We start from the raw sequence: 6,513 nt of genomic DNA, 5'->3' as shown, positions 1-6,513 counted from the left end.
TACTGATAGCGACACACCCTCGTCTCCCTACGTATTAGAGGATGCACGAGTTGTAGTCCACAGATCATCAGCTCGCCTTTCCCAGAGACCTATTATCGCACTGTTAAACTATACGGACATACAACACCATCTCCTCCCTGACTGGCGAAATAGCCGCGGGAATAGCTGCGTATCGTCGGGCTAGCAGAGTCACACACACTTTCCCAGAGACTATTATCCAACCTGTTAACTATAGGGACAGCGGGTAACTCTTCCGTCCGCCTGATTCTAGTATCCTCTGGCCTCATCCCGAGCAGTCCAAGCATCGGTGCGTCCAGAGACTGATTACATCCACTATGGCTGTACTCATATGACGACCACTAGTGCTCTTCCATATCGACCTACGATCGGTATCGGCCCGTTTATCTTCACTGCTTTCGAGTGCAACACACTGTTCACCCGCCATTGCCAGAAGACGTATTGATCGTCACTGGTTGACTATAAGAGCATGCATCCTCTGCCATAGCCATATAGCGGTACGGCAGAACCTGCGTATCCCGACAGGTCATACTCCTTCCGCAGAGACTATTTATCCCACTGTGTTGACCTTATAGGGAGCAACTGGGGGGGATGGGGGGGCATGCGCGGTGTGGTTGGGTTGTATGAGGCATGTAGGCTGTCGCAGTTCCACGTGGTGAGATGCTAGCTCGTATAGCGCTGGGAGGCGTCAGGGATATGCTGCGCTGGTGGTACGATGCGTATCTGACGCACGTGGTGTAGACATTAGAATCGCGTGGCTCGGGTTGTTCTCGGAGCCGGTGACTAGCGGTGCGAAGCCATGTCGCGACTAGCGCCTGCAGCTCTTCGCTGGCGCGAGGAGAGACTATGAGTTATGCGTGCGTGCCGTCAAGACTGGTGGCTGCTGTCGACTAGTTGAGCTGTAGTAGTGTGTATTCGGCAATCTATCTCAGGATCAGGCCTGTCAGACGTGTGTGGGTGCTCTGCGTATCGGCAGCCAAGTGCGCACGTGACACGAGACTGGCCATGTTCGGCCCAGCGGGGTAGAGCTTACGTGTATAGTGCTGTATGATTCCATGTGCTGGTGTAGTGATTGATAGGAGTGAGCACCATCTCTCCCCTACTATACCTGCTATCCACAGTCACCTCCCTTCCAGGAGACTATTATCCACTGTACTTGATAGGCACCATCTCTCCTATATACCCTGCTAAATCCACAGTCACACTCCCTTCCCAGAGACTAGTTAACCACTGTTACCGTTAACGGTACGCTCAATTGTAGAACACCATCTCTCCTACTAATACTGCTATCCCTAGCTGTGTGCAGATCGCACGACTCGCTCTTGCCACGCATGAGAGTCTGTTGCGAGAAGGATAGTGATATGCCGCGACCGTGCGGGTTAACTGATGAGGCTGTGGAAGCGCGGCCGTGGGTCTTCTATGAGTCCGTCGTCGGCGGGATGATGTTACTGTCGCGCTAAGATCACGTAGATGTAGATTGGAGGGTGACGTCGTCTCAGTGCGGGTGATGGAGGTCATTCGCGGTCGCGCCAGTGGCGCGAGCGGTGGGGACACGGAAGTGTGCTCCCATCCGAGAGGGTAGCACTGAGTTAGGCAATCTGGAGGCGAGGCCGGAACGTGGGTTTATGCATAATGATGTACATCGGGACCTGTCGATGCGCCGATGTAGAGTCGTCGTCCGCGTATCTGATACCTGTCTATCCCACAGTCACACTCCCTTACCAGAGACTAATTATCCCACTGTTACTATAGGCACCATCTCTCCTACTATACCTGCATCCCACGAGTCACACTCCCTTCCAGAGACTATTATCCCACTCGTTACTATAGACACCATCTCTCCCTACTATACCTGCTATTCCACAGTCACACTCCCTTCCCAGAGACTATTATCCACTGTTACTATAGACACCATCTCTCCTTACTATACCTGCTATCCCACAGTCACACTCCCTTCCAGAGACTATTATCCACTGTTACTATAGACACATCTCTCCCTACTATACTGCTATCCCACAGTCACACTCCCTTCCCAGAGACTATTATCCACTGTTACTATAGACACCATCTCTCCCTAACTATACCTGCTATCCCACAGTCACACTCCCTTCCCAGAGACTATTATCCCACTGTTACTATAGACACCATCTCTCCCTACTATACCTCTATCCACAGTCACACTCCCTTCCCCAGAGACTATTATCCCACTGTTACTAATAGACACCATCTCTCCCTACTATAACCTGCTATCCCACAGTCACACTCCTCCCAGAGACTATTAATCCACTGTTACTATAGAGCATCATCTCTCCCCAACTATACCTGCCTATCCCACAGTCACACTCCCATTCCCAGAGAACTATTATCCACTGTTACTATAGACACAGCTCAATCTCCCCTACTATACCTGCTATCCCACAAGTCACAGCTCTTCCCAGAGCTATTATCCACTGTTACTGATAGGCACCATCGTCTCCTACTATACCTGCCTTCCCACGTCACACTCCTTCCCAGAGACCTATTATCCACTGTTACTATAGACACCATCTCCTCCCTACTATACCTGCTATCCCACAGTCACACTCCCTTCCCAAGAGCACTGTTACTATAATGCCACATCTCTCCCTACTATACGCTTCCCACAGTCACACCTTCCCGAGAGACAATTATCCACTGTTAACTATAGACACCATCTCTCCTACTATATCCTGCTATCCACAGTCACACTCCCTTCTCCCAGAGACTATTATCCCACTGTTACTATAGGCCACCTCTCTCCCTACTATCCCTGCTATCCACAGTTCACACTCCTTCCCAGAGACTAGTTATCTCCACTGTTACACCATCTCTCCCTACTATACCTGCTATTCCACAGTCACACTCCCTTCCCAGAGACTATTATCCACTGTTACTATAGACACCATCTCTCCCTACTATACCTGCTATCCCACAGTCCACTCCCTTCCAGAGACTATTATCCACTGTTACTATAGACACATCTCTCCTACTATACTGCTATCCACAGTCACACTCCCTTCCCAGAAGACTATTATCCACTGTTACTATAGACACCATCTCTCCTACTATACCTGCTATCCCACAGTCACACTCCCTTCCCAGAGACTATTATCCACTGTTACTATAACACCATCTCTCCCTACTATACCTGCTATCCCACAGTCACCACTCCCTTCCCAGAGACTATTATCCCACTGTTACTATAGACACCATCTCTCCCTACTATACCTGCTATCCACAGTCACACTCCCTTCCCAGAGACTATTATCCACTGTTACTATAGACACATCTCTCCCTACTATACCTGCTAATCCCACAGTCACACTCCCTTCCCAGAGACTATTATCCACTGTTACTATAGGACACCATCTCTCCCTACTTATACCTGCTATCCCACAGTCCACACTCCCTTCCCAGAGACTATTATCCACTGTTACTATAGACACCATCTCTCCCTACTATACCTGCTATCCCACAGTCACACTCCCTTCCCAGAGACTATTATCCACTGTTACTATAGACACCATCTCTCCCTACTATACCTGCTATCCCACAGTCACACCCCTTCCCAGAGACTATCCACTGTTATATAGGCACCATCTCTCCTACTATACCTGCTATCCACAGTCACATCCCAGAGACATTAGCCACTGTTACTATAGACACCATTCTCCCTACTATAACTGCTATCCCACAGTCACACTCCCTTCCCAGAGACTATTATCCCACTGTTACTATAGGCACCATCTCTCCCTACTATACCTGCTATCCCCACAGTCACACTTCCTTCCCAGAGACTATTATCCACTGTTACTATAGACACCATCTCTCCCTACTATACCTGCTATCCACAGTCACACTCCTTCCCAGAGACTATTATCCACTGTTACTATAAGACACCATCTCTCCCTACTATACCTGCTATCCACAGTCACACTCCATCCCAGAGACTATTATCCACTGTTACTATTAGGCACCATTCTCCCTACTATAACCTGCTATCCACAGTCACACTCTCCCTTCCCAGAGACTATTATCCACTGTTACTATAGGCATCATCTCTCACTACTATACCTGCTATCCCACAGTCACACTCCCTTCCCAAAAGATATAGAAAACATTTAATATATATGCTGTGTCTTTACCAAGTATAATTTGTGACTTAGGGTCAAAACTCAACTCTGCCCTAAGACCAACATTGAACAAGACATGAAGAATTTAGGAATCTGTAGAGAATCTGTAACTGTAACTGTAGAACTGTAGAAGAAGCAGACCCCACGATCCGGGCCCCACTCTATAGTTACACCACTGGTTTAAATGTAACTAAATTAATTTATACAGCAGAGACTTGGAGAAACTTTTGTACAAAGTCTCCACTGCAGATCTAGGCTTCGTTACTTAATATACTTTGTGTTGGGAGAGTTGGGAGCCGGGGATACATTGTTAATATTTAATGGTCGTTCTTTTAAAGCAGTATTAGGGAGTCATTAATGCTGATGCGCTAATTTGTGTTCCGGAGCCGAGTTGCTCAGTCTTCAGGGGAATCTCTATGTTCCTGTCTGTTCTGCATCTTCTTAATTGTGTAGGAATGTGCTAACAAGCTGCCTCCTAATTACTCACTGTTCTTTCCTGGGTCATTGACTTACAGGGATGAATCACTTGCAGAGAACTTCTCTTATGGTTCACATTTGTGTACAATCATTGCAAATATGCCAGTTGGTTAGTAGAGGGGTACCATACATTATCCTCATCTTTACTGCTGATTTTGCTGCATATAACACCTGAAGGCCGCCCTCCTAAAGCTGCCACCCTATATATAGATCCTCAGGTGCCTATACATATAATCCAGCCCTGTTGGCAAGCACTTGCACCTGATTTAATAGGATTGTGTCCTTAACACTGTTCATAAGGCCCCAGGCTTCCAGAATCACCCCAACATAATGGGAGCCCTGCAACAGTCCATAAAGCACGGCATGATGTGTAAGAGAGTTCCTGCATCAAGTAGGGCCTGTGAAAACAGAACATTGCGAAAAATGTGCAAAAGTTGTTTCTACATGAATGATACACCATAGCCAATGGCAGTACCTGAACAGGTTACGGTATGCATGACAGTTCTAAGAGGAAGTCCACCTTGGACAGTCTTCCATGTGATCTCCTTGAGAAGAACATTTTCCTAGGCCAACTTTGCAGTAGACTTCAATACACCCTTGGCTCTAATCAACTTTTGGGTTGTTTTTGGTTTCCACAAGTCAAGGCTTGCTTCCCTCCAATTGGTGTCCCCTGACAAACCGAGGGGTGATCCAATTTTAGGGGCTTTCCCACCGCAGCATGTTCCAGTGGAAGTAGGAAGAAACAGGACATGGATCTGCCAGAAAGGTCCATGTCTTTCCAAGTCAATGTCTGGTGGAGGCAGTTACACATGAAGAAACTCCTCAGTCTTGAGCACCTTTTCCCCTACTACAGGTACTCGTACAGGTACGTAACTGAGTGGTTGTCCATCTTCGAGTCACAGATGAACCAAATCTCTGTTCTATTGACATCTCTGTAGACTGTCAGGATGGGAAGAATCTTGTTCCACAGTTCCAGTGTTTTCCCTTCCATGGTAAGATCTCTGAGATCTAAGATCAATCTTGTGACAACATTAGAATTTCTCTCCTCCCAGCACTTTAGGGCAGCACCCTCACCACCAACGCAAAATCCAAGTATTTTGATGAAGTCAACTTGATGTAGAAGGGGAGAGTGTCAGAAGTCAAGTTCCAATCTCCAAAGAGCAGGGTCCATAACTTTCCACAGTTGACTTCTGAAGCTCTGCCAAAATCTTCTCAGTATTGTCGAGCGCTCCCACCATCTGCTGAGCACTGGAGAAGATGGTTCCACTGTCCATGTACAGCAAGCACTTGATCTGGGATCTGCATTGATCCCACTGGTCTCTGGATTCAGGCAACTGGAAAGGGATCCATTTTCCAGCTGTTCACAACACCAAGATGAAAATGTCCCAGCACATAAGGCTGACATAAGAACTGCAAGAAGTGCAAACACATAAGTTTAACAAGAGGGCAATGAGTTAGCTTTAAAAAGGGCTAAAAAAAATGCCAGGTGACTCACTAGGGGTAAAAGAATAAATAGAATGGAATAAATAACTAAAATATCATAGTGGCTATGTGCAGCCCCAATCTATAGGCTGGATGTTAATGTCTTTGTCCTAATGCCCAACAGGCTAGGGTAAAAAGGCAGGAAAAGAGTATGCAAAGTGCCAGTTTCCATGGATTTCTTCCTCACAGTGGTCATCTGGCAACCCAGGGGTGCAAAGCCTTGGACTCCATAAGCTGTATAGCCTTTGGCCAGTGGATCAAAGGCTATACAGTGCTACACAATATGTTGGCACTATATAAATACATGTTAATAATAAATAATAATAAAATCAAGTGGTTCTCTGCCTCTCAAGGGCGAGATCTCTCTCACGGGAGAAATACTATA

This window comes from Xenopus laevis, chromosome 5L, assembly GCF_017654675.1.
Source record: "Xenopus laevis strain J_2021 chromosome 5L, Xenopus_laevis_v10.1, whole genome shotgun sequence".
Lineage (NCBI taxonomy): Eukaryota > Metazoa > Chordata > Amphibia > Anura > Pipidae > Xenopus > Xenopus laevis.
The sequence above is the reverse complement of the archived record's forward strand: the minus strand, read 5'-3'. Positions refer to the sequence as shown.